This window comes from Triticum dicoccoides, chromosome 3B (assembly GCF_002162155.2).
Source record: "Triticum dicoccoides isolate Atlit2015 ecotype Zavitan chromosome 3B, WEW_v2.0, whole genome shotgun sequence".
Taxonomy (NCBI): Eukaryota; Viridiplantae; Streptophyta; class Magnoliopsida; order Poales; family Poaceae; genus Triticum; species Triticum dicoccoides.
Window position 1 is genome coordinate 679,766,952 of NC_041385.1, and position 10,001 is coordinate 679,776,952.

The window sequence follows — 10,001 nt, forward strand, 5'->3', positions numbered from 1 at the left end:
GAGGACTTGGAGTGGAAGTTAAGAAACAATCGAGGAAGCCACGAGGGTGGAGGGCGCCCCCTCCCCCCCCTACTAGGCGCGCCCCCCTGTCTCGTGGGCCCCTCGGGCACCCACCGACCTACTTCTTCCTCCTATATATACCCATGTACCCCGATAACATCAAAAGCAACCACGAAAAACTATTTTCACCGCCGTAACCTTCTGTATCTACGAGATCCCATCTTGGAGCCTTCGCCGGCGCTCCGCCGGAGGGGAATCAACCACGGAGGGCTTCTACATCAACACCATAGCCTCTCCGATGAGTTGTGAGTAGTTTACCACAGACCTTCGGGTCCATAGTTATTATCTAGATGGCTTCTTCTCTCTCTTTGAATCTCAATACCATGTTCTCCTTGATCTTCTTGGAGATCTATTCGATGTAACACTTTTTGTGGTGTGTTTGTCGAGATCCGATGAATTGTGGGTTTATGATCAAGTTTATCTATGAGAAATATTTGAATCTCCTCTGAATTCTTTTATGTGTGATTAAGTTATCTTTGCAAGTCTCTTCGAATTATCAGTTTGGTTTGGCCTACTAGATTGATCTTTCTTGCAATGGGAGAAGTGCTTAGCTTTGGGTTCAATCTTGCGGTGTCCTTTCCCAGTGACAGCAGGGGCAGCAAGGCACATATTGTATTGTTGCCATCGAGGATAAAAAGATGGGGTTTGTATCATATTGCACGAGTTTATCCCTCTACATCATGTCATATTTCTTAATGCGTTACTCTATTCTTTATGAACTTAATACTCTAGATGCATGATGGATAGCGGTCGATGTGTGGAGTAATAGTAGTAGATGCAAGCATGATTCGGTCTACTTGTCACGGACGTGATGCCTATATGCATGATCATGCCTAGATAATCTCATAATTATTCGCTTTTCTATCAATTGCTCGACAGTAATTTGTTCACCCACCGTAATACTTATGCTATCTTGAGAGAAGCCACTAGTGAAACCTATGGCCCCCGGGTCTATCTTTTATCATATAAGCTTTCAATCTACTTTTATTTGCATCTTTACTTTTCCTATCTATATCATAAAATACCAAAATATATTTATCTTATCATATTATCTCTATCAGATCTCACTTTCGCAAGTGGCTGTGAAGGGATTGACAACCCCTTTATTGCGTTGGTTGCGAGTCTTGTTTGTTTGTGTAGGTGCGTGGGACTTTTGAGGAGCCTCCTACTGGATTGATACCTTGATTCTCAAAAACTGAGGGAAATACTTACGCTACTATTGTTGCATCACCCTTTTCTCTTCAAGGAAAACCAACGCAAACTCAAGACGTAGCAACATCCGACCCCTGGTTGCGCCCAGTTGCGGGTTGATGCCCATGTACCCCTTCACTTCGCCCCTCATTTGCACTATGACTATAAATAGACCTCTCCCACCTCCTAGCTAGGGTTAGCATTGGTTTAGCTCATTGAGATAGAGCTTTGCTCATCCATCCGGATCTACTCCACCGCGAGGGACCGATACCTCTTTGGAGAAGATCCACTTGGATTCAGGACCTCCTTTTGGAGAAGACCATCTTCAAGACCTTCTCACGGAGAAGAACCAGTTACCCTATGTATCGTCCTTTGTTGGATTCGGATCTTGTATCCTCTTATGTTTCGATGATCTAGCACATGTGTGACTTTATTCTTGTTGGTTGAGTGTTCTCTCGTGTTTCTCTCGTTCCCCTCCTCGTGTTCTTCGTGTTCCTCGTAGGGATCCTCTTCAAACGTGAAAGATCGGCCTCTAGGGTTTCTACCCTACATCAAAACCTCTGTTTGTTTGCTTGGACTCTGCAACGACGACGCTTGGTGTTGTCACCTTCTTGGGGGCGTTGTCGTGGAGCTCAGTTGTCTTTGGTCCGGTCTTGGCGAGGTGTTAGCTTGTTCTAGGTTCTTGTTGTGTCTTTTGATCTATTTTGTAAAAGGGTCTCCTCACCACAATGTATTGTTCAGCCGTGATACTTTATTATGTTGATTTATCTATAAAGCGGGACGAAAGCCTGTTTGAGATATGAATATTGATGGTCGTCAAGGTACGGGTCTTCGTGGTGATGGTGTAAGAGAGGTTCCCGCCGAGGTGCCAGAGACATGCAAAAGCAGCCTCAGAAGTGCTCGGATGTGGCCGATGGGAAGGTTCATAGCGCGATTGGGAAAAGGTAGGGGGCTCGGGGCGTCGTCGTGTAGCCGATGGAGGGGGGCAGTAATGACGAGCAACAATTGCCAGAGAAGTGGGTTGGCCGACGAGGAGGAGATGGTGGCTGCTTGGGCCTCCCGCAGTGGATGGTCTGACCAGCGGGGCTGCGCGGTGGTGCCCCTTGTCGGTGTCGCGGAGGGGCGCGTAGGTGGTTGTGGGGCGACGTACATGGGTGGCATCCATTGGTGGACGAGCATGCGCGGGCGAGCGTCGATCGAGGCACTCGGGCCGCGCCGAGAGATGAAGATGGGAGTAGAGGAGAGGGGAAAAAAGGAGAGGAGCGAACTTGGACGACACCGGCGGCGAGCAGTGCGCGCCGAGCTGGGCGTGGGTGACCGTGAGCACAGGCGGTGCGGCCCAAGCAGAGCGGACGGCGGCACAACTAGGGAACGGGGTTGGTAGGGGAGCGACAATGCTCTGGTGGCGCACAGAAGCGGCCGATGCACCGGGCACGATCTGATGAGGTTGCGGACGAAGGTAGCGAGATTTAAGGAATTGATTGAATCATCAATTGGGCGAGCGGAAGGGGATTGGGCGGACGACAAGGCGTACAAAAGACGGAATCGTTGGGTAAGAAGGACGATGACCTAAATATTCGCCTTTGTAGAGAGTGACAGATATGAATCATTCAAAAATAAAGAGTCAACAAAGTATCATAATTTTCATTATTCTCTCATCAATATGCCAAAACATGTGACACCACTATTATGTTGTTACTTCATCAAGTTTGAGAGAAACACTACATCCCTTCTTGCACCCCTCCACATATTACATACTTGCATCCCCGAGGAATGCACATGTCTGGATTTTTGGATGAGGGCTCCGCTCTAAAAAATTGATTGCAGTAGGATCTACATTCATCGATTTGACATGGGCCATCTTTGTAGACAAACCCGCATTCGAGTTTTTTTAGAAAAGAAGGATGACCCCCGGCCTCTGCATCTGGGAGATGCATACGGCCACTTTATTGATTATTCTCGAGGACCTTACAAAGTATTACAACAATATCCCTGAATCCGCCATCTTGGCAACATATGCCACTACTCTTATCCAAATGGTGCAGGGGTGCTACCTGGGCCACATACCCAGACTACTCACCTAATCCTATTATCAAAAGCCAAAAGCCCCAGCCGAGCCACATACCGGGTCTGGGGCATAAACTGGTCTGACGCACTCACATGTGTCGTCGCCGCCATCTTCCACAGGTCCGTCTTCAGAGCAGATATTGAGGCTTGTACCTTGTCAGGTCACTCCATCATCGACGCCACCTTGACGCCAGACAACTACCTCCACCTACGTGAGTCCATCACCGCGCATCAGGCGCCGAGTCTCCACTGCACCACGCCGCCGAGATCCGCCGTCATCAATGTGAAGAATGAAGCATCGCTCCACCAAAAAGGCTCCCGCTGGTCCCTCGATCCTGTGTACGCCTCCAAGAATGACGCCCCCAAGGAGGAAACGACACCAACGCGCCGCCGTCATCCGATCAACTGATCAAGGGTTTCCCCCGAAGGTAGCGGATAGAGGTCTAGAGCTTCTCCACGGCGATGCCTTCAAGAAGGTAATGACACAACAGGGTGCCACCAACACCGGTCATGGCATCAAGCCGAGCACAAGGTTTTCACCCGGATCCGCTCGAAGAACCTCCATCACGTAATGTGTGCACGGGTCGCCGCCGATCTGAGCCGCCGCACAACGAGTAGGCCGCACCGGCCAGATCAGATCTGTCCGGAGGGCACAACCCGCATGGTGTCAACCCAACCACCAGGCCCTCCATGCCGCCACCGCCGATCCAAGGTCAGATGGTGTGTCGCCGCAGACCCGGCCGCCGCCGCCGAACGCCGCCACGCAGCCTGAGGTAGAGCCGGTTGCCGCACCCCACCATCGCCGCCCTTGGCCGAGGCAGCTGCCGCACCGCAGCCGAAAGCAGGCCCGCCGCGCCGCCAGGCCAGATCGGCCCTTGGCCGAGGCAGCCGCCGTGCCGCCAGGCCAGATCGGCCGCGCCACCCATGCCGCGGGGCGCCACACCACCCCCACGACGCAGGCAAGAGGGAGGACCCCCGCCACCGCCGTCAGCCCCGGGCCATCGCCGGCGGCGTCCCTCGGCGGCGGCGGAGGGAGGGGAGGAAGGGAGGGAAGGGGACCCCCGGCGGCTAGGGATCGAGATCCCGCCCGAGTCGCCCGAGCGGGGGCGACCACCCGCATTCGAGTGAGATTGCCATATCTACATATATCAAAATAGAAAACGAGAAAAGTTAAAGCGGACCAGTCATTAGCTGTAATGTTGGTTGGCCCAACAACATAAATATACTACGATTCCCTAAGTGTCGATACTGAAGATGATAGTGCAGACTCCTGAGATATCTTTTTGTTGCAAACCTACAAGCCCCATGACTACGAATTGCAGACTTATAAGTCGCCACAGAAGGGATTTTTTTGCCTCTATGAATTGTTGGGCTAACCAAATGATAAGTAGGCTCTTTTTATAGTGGATGTGTGCTCATATAAACGGAGAATATTAATTGTAATTAATTAGGAATAAATGCGCAACCAAAGACAAGGTGCTAAATTAGGAACACTATTATGCGATAAGTTGGTGTAATCTGATTCATGCTGATAAAGAGATCAACTGACACTATACTGAATTAAGAAAAATAATAAGTACAGGCAACTAGGAAAAAATGATATAGTTTACGGTTTAGATATCAATTGCCATAAATTAAGTGTTGAATAAAATTTGCAGTGAATTGGTGGCGATTTAATATGTTCCATCTAGATAAAGCATCATTTGACTCTTCTATGACCGTCTATACCTTATCTTGCTCTGTTTCTTTTCATTTTCCTATTTTAATATCTTTTGACTCTTTTTTTGATAGTCCACCTTGTGTTCTTGTTTCTGTAGCGGGCAAGGCGCACTGGCGAAAGGCGATGTTGCTTCTCTCGCATTTCCCTGTTACCCAGCCAAGCACTGCATTGTCGAGAGACGAAGAAATCTCCAGAAAACTTGAAAGTACCAACAGAACGGGCCTATAGACAGTGGGCACTACACAGAACACCACAAGCATTGTAGAATTGAGCACACCGGAGCGAGCATCGAAGTCATTGCGGGCAAAAAGGAGCGAAATCGTCCGGGGGTGACAAATGACTCTTGTGGGGAATGGGTTTCATGCTTTCTCTTGCTATATACTCCCTCCATTCCTAAATATTTGTCTTTCTAGACATTTCAAATGGACTATAACATACATATATGTAGACATGTTTTAGAGTGTAGATTCACTCATTTTGCTTCGTATGTAGTCATTTGATGGAATTTCTAGAAAGACAAATATTTAGAAATGGATGCTTCACAAGAACGATCGCAAGTCCTGAGATGGAGTAGCATCCCCCTCAGCGCCCCTCCCCTTCCCGCGCCGCCGGCCGCTCCGGCCGCGGCGGCCACCTCCCTCGGGCCGTGAGCTGCCCAACCTAGCCCCTACGCACCGCTGGTCACTCCGGCCGCGGCGGCCACCGCCCCATCCTGTCCGCGGCCTCCAGCTGGAGGCATGGGCCGCCCCCGCTCCCGTAGATCTAGTGCTAGTGGTAGCCGGCGTGGATCCACGCCTACCTCCCCTGCGACCTCCGGTCCATCCATGGTGTCGGATTCCCAGCTGCCCCACGGCGTCAATGCGCGGGATCCCGAATCCCCGCCCCGGATCCTGCTTCGTGGAGAGTGCTCCACCGCCTCGGCCCTGCTCCGCCCAGCGGATCCTGCTGCGGATTCCGTCTCTTTGCCTTTTTCGGAGCGACCGCATCTTCAATCCATAGTAGTTGCACCTGCGGCCTCCGCCGGTTCACCATCCCCGAAGCCGGACAGTGGTTGGACTATGGTCTCATCCCGAAAAGGTCGGCACCCCAGCTCTAGCCCTACGGGCAATAGGCCGCGCCCCTCTCCATCCCTCCCTGGCCGGCGTGGTGCCTTCAATGCGTCTGCCGGCCGGGCTGCCTTCTTAAGCCAGTTCAGGGGGAAGTGTTTCCGCTGCCTGAGCAAGAAACACCGTAGGAAGGACTGCCGGGACCCGATCTGCTGCATCATCTGCAACCTCTCCGGCCACTTCGGCCGGGAGTGTCCGCAGAACCCCAAGCGCAACCCCGCCGCGGCCTCTGCTCGGGTGCCGGTGCGGGACAGGCTTCGCTTTCCTGCTGTTGTTGTCGTACCTCCACCACCAACCGTCACCGCGTCCCCATTGCCTGCCATGGAGGGCACCCACGTCGCCGACCCTGCGCGTCGTCCGCGCCACAGCTGCAAGGTGGTCATGTCCACCCCTGCCCTAGAGCACGCCGTCTTCGTCCTCAAGCGCCAGGCCGTGCTCCTCATGGCGGCGGACGCCAGGCGAACCTCCTCTGCCATGGCGGTCGGCCAGGAGCTGGAGGCGCAGCTGCGCATCCAGCCACACCAGCTGCGGATCACCTGCCACGACTCGGAGGACTACCTCATCATCTTCGACCTGCCGGTCCACCAGGAGCAGGTGGCCAAGCTGGGCGCGCTGACGGTCGACGGCGCCAAATTCTTCATCAAGCGCTGGCATGAAGACGACCATGCCGTGATCCAGCCGTTCAACTACCATGTCTGCGTCGTCATCGAAAAAATGCCGCAGCACTTCTGGTCTGTGGAGGGGGTCGAGGAGGCACTCGGCTGCCGCGTCGACCGCCTCGACCGCCTCGACAGTCGCACGTTCGAGCGCAGCCACACCAAGAGCTTCGCCTGCTGGGTCTGGGTATGGGACATCGGCCTCATCCCGACCAAGCACACCTTCTGGCTAATGCAGCGCGGGGCGGGCAGAGTGGAGGAGATGCTGGGTTTTTCGCTGCCCGGCTGTGTCGTCGCTGCGCTGCCGTCCGCCAGCCGCCACGATGTCCTCATCCACGTCGATCGCATCGAGGACTGGACTCCGTACGAGCCGCGGTCGCCTTGCTCTGCTCAGAGCGGCCTGCTGTCCTCAGACTCGGATGACGATGACAAGCCGATGCCGCGCATCATCCCGGTGGCCTCCTGGAAGAAGGGCATGGAGGACGGCCAGCGTGAGCCGCAACATCGCCGTCAGCTCGCCGCGCTGGCGGATGTGGGGTGCCACGGCGGTGCCCGTGGAGGTGGCCGCAAGGACGACGAGGGTGACGACCAGGGCGGGCGCAGGTCTTGGAAAGACATGCTCCTGGGTCGCAGCTGTACGGGTAAGGAGAAGGTGGTGGAGACGGAGGCCTCCTCGCGTCGTCGCAGCCGCTCCCCCCTCGGGCCAGCGCCGCTCGGAGAGCTCCAGGGGCCGCCACAACTCTGGTCGCCGCCGCACAGGGGGTGCAGGGACGGCCCTGCTCCAAGCCCCGCGGCCCCTGTCACCCCAGGCGCCTGCCGAAGCGCCACCAGCCGCCGACCCGATTGCGGACTTCTTCGTCGGCGCCAAGATCACGCTCTCGCCGCCACCACCCTTCGACTGCATGGATGCTGAGCTGGAGGCTCACGTGGCAGTTGTCGTTTCTGAGCCACTGCATTTCAACGGAGAAGTCAACAACGCCACCGCCGCGACCACGGGCCTGCTAGACGCCTTCGGCCCAACCCTCGCAGGCCCAACTGCAGCGGTAGGCCTCCTAAGTTGCAACGAGCCGACCCGCCCCACGATGGTGGAGATGCAGCTTGGCGCCGTCACCCGCCAGGTCTGCTACCTGCAGCTCGACGCGGCTGCTGCACCTGCAGCCGCAGCTGCTGCACCGCAGGACCTCTTCCAAGGAACAAAGCCGCCGCTAGTGCCCACTGCGCCGGTGTGCCGTTCGTCTGCCCCCCCCCCCAAGACCAAGACTGTGCCGCCCCCCGTTCATCACAGCGTCAGGCAGGCGGCCAACCCATCCTTAGTGCCGGTCGCGCAGCGGGGAACCCTCAGGCTGGTGCGAGAGCTGGGCCTGCTGGGTCCCAAGGAGAAGATGACTGCCAAGGCTGCTGAGAAGCTTTTGCGCAAGTTTGACGAGCCGCTCTCCGATGAAGACATTTCCTGCATCGCCAAGCTCACCCGCCTCAACCACGAGGCGCTGCGCGTTGCTGTCGCCATGGCAGGCCTTGATGGAGCTGCCGATGAGGCCGTAGTGTGATCATGTTAGCTTCTACTTATGTTAGTAGCCTCCAACGGCGCCCGACCTTCAGCGGGGTTGAGTTAGGTATTGTTTCGGTTCTTGTCAGGTTAGCAGGTAGATTTAGTTGGTGTTGGCGCAGTTTGGGACATACTGGAGGGTGCCAGCATCCCCTCGAGCGTGGTTGTGTGTGGTTGTTTTCCCTTCCTGAACTTTATCAACGGTAGTAGTAGTCGTTGGAGTATGATTTGGTTTCCTTATGGATGACAATCACTGCCCAATTCTTAGTTGGAATGTGTGAGGGTTGCACATGCCAGCTAAACGTGATGCCATGTGCAAAACTGCGGTAGCATATCGACCGGCAATCCTATGCCTCCAAGAAACCAAGATCGATGTTTGGTCGCCGGCCCTAGTCAAGGATGTAGGAGGAACGAGGCTGGCTGACTGCATAGTCCTCCCTGCGATAGGCACCAGGGGAGGGATCGCAGTTCTTTGGGATAACCAGATCGTCTCGATCGTTTCCCACGCTGTAGGAGAGTTTGCAATCACTGTAAAAGTTACCGTCCTGCGTTCGGCGACCGCATTCTGGCTGACCACAGTCTACGGGCCAGCGGACGAGGCTAGAAAAGACGATTTTCTACGTGAGTTAGCTAGATCAGTGCCACCCTCGTCTGAGCTGTGGCTGCTTACAGGTGACTTCAACATAATCTATGAGGCTAGGGACAAAAATAACTTCAACTTAAATAGGCACATTATGGGGAGGTTTAGAGCTGCGATCGACTCGGCTTGCCTGCGGGAGATCAAGTGCAAAAATAGATGCTTCACGTGGAGTAATGAACGGCAAAACCCTACCTTGGTTAGCATATATAAATTTTTCTGCAATGTCAACTGGGAGCTGCTCTTCCCCGCTTATGGACTAATGGCCTTTGCCACGGCGTGCTCTGATCATTGCCCGCTGATCCTAGCACCGTGCGACGCCCCTAAGCGCCCTGCTCGTTTTTGTTTTGAGTCCTTCTTGCCAAAGTTCCCACATTTTCATGCCACCATCGAGCGGGCTTGGAACATGCCAGTTCAGCAGCGCTGTGCGTTCTCAAGGTTGCAAACCAAGCTAACCCGCACTGCTCGTGATCTGAAGATTTGGAGCAAGTCTCTTTTCAGTGATGCAAAGCTGCAGTTCCACATTGCCAGCAAGGTCATCCTGCGGTTGGAAGTAGCTCAAGAGGCAAGAACTCTGTCGGCTGCAGAATTTACACTGCGCAGACTGCTCAAGATGAGATTGGTGGGGCTGGCGGCCATCGAGAGAGCTAGGAAAAGGCAAGCCTCCCAGGTGCTCTGGCTGCGAGTGGGTGATGCCAGCACCAAGTTTTTTCATGCCAATTTCAGCTCGAGAAGGTGCAAAAATTTCATTCATTCGATCCAGAGCGACGACGGAATTACAATAACACATGCAGACAAGGCCCAAGCCATCAATGATCATTTTAGCAAACCAATGGCAGCTAGCACGGGTCGGAGTGTCACACTAAACTGGGAGGTGCTGCGGCTGCCAAGGGTTCAAGCTGCTGGGTTGGACAATCCCTTCACTAAAGACGAAGTCTGGGCAGCAATTTTGCAGTTGTCGACGGAAAAAGCGCCGGGGCCTGACGGCTTCATTGGCAGTTTCTTCAGAGCCTGCTGG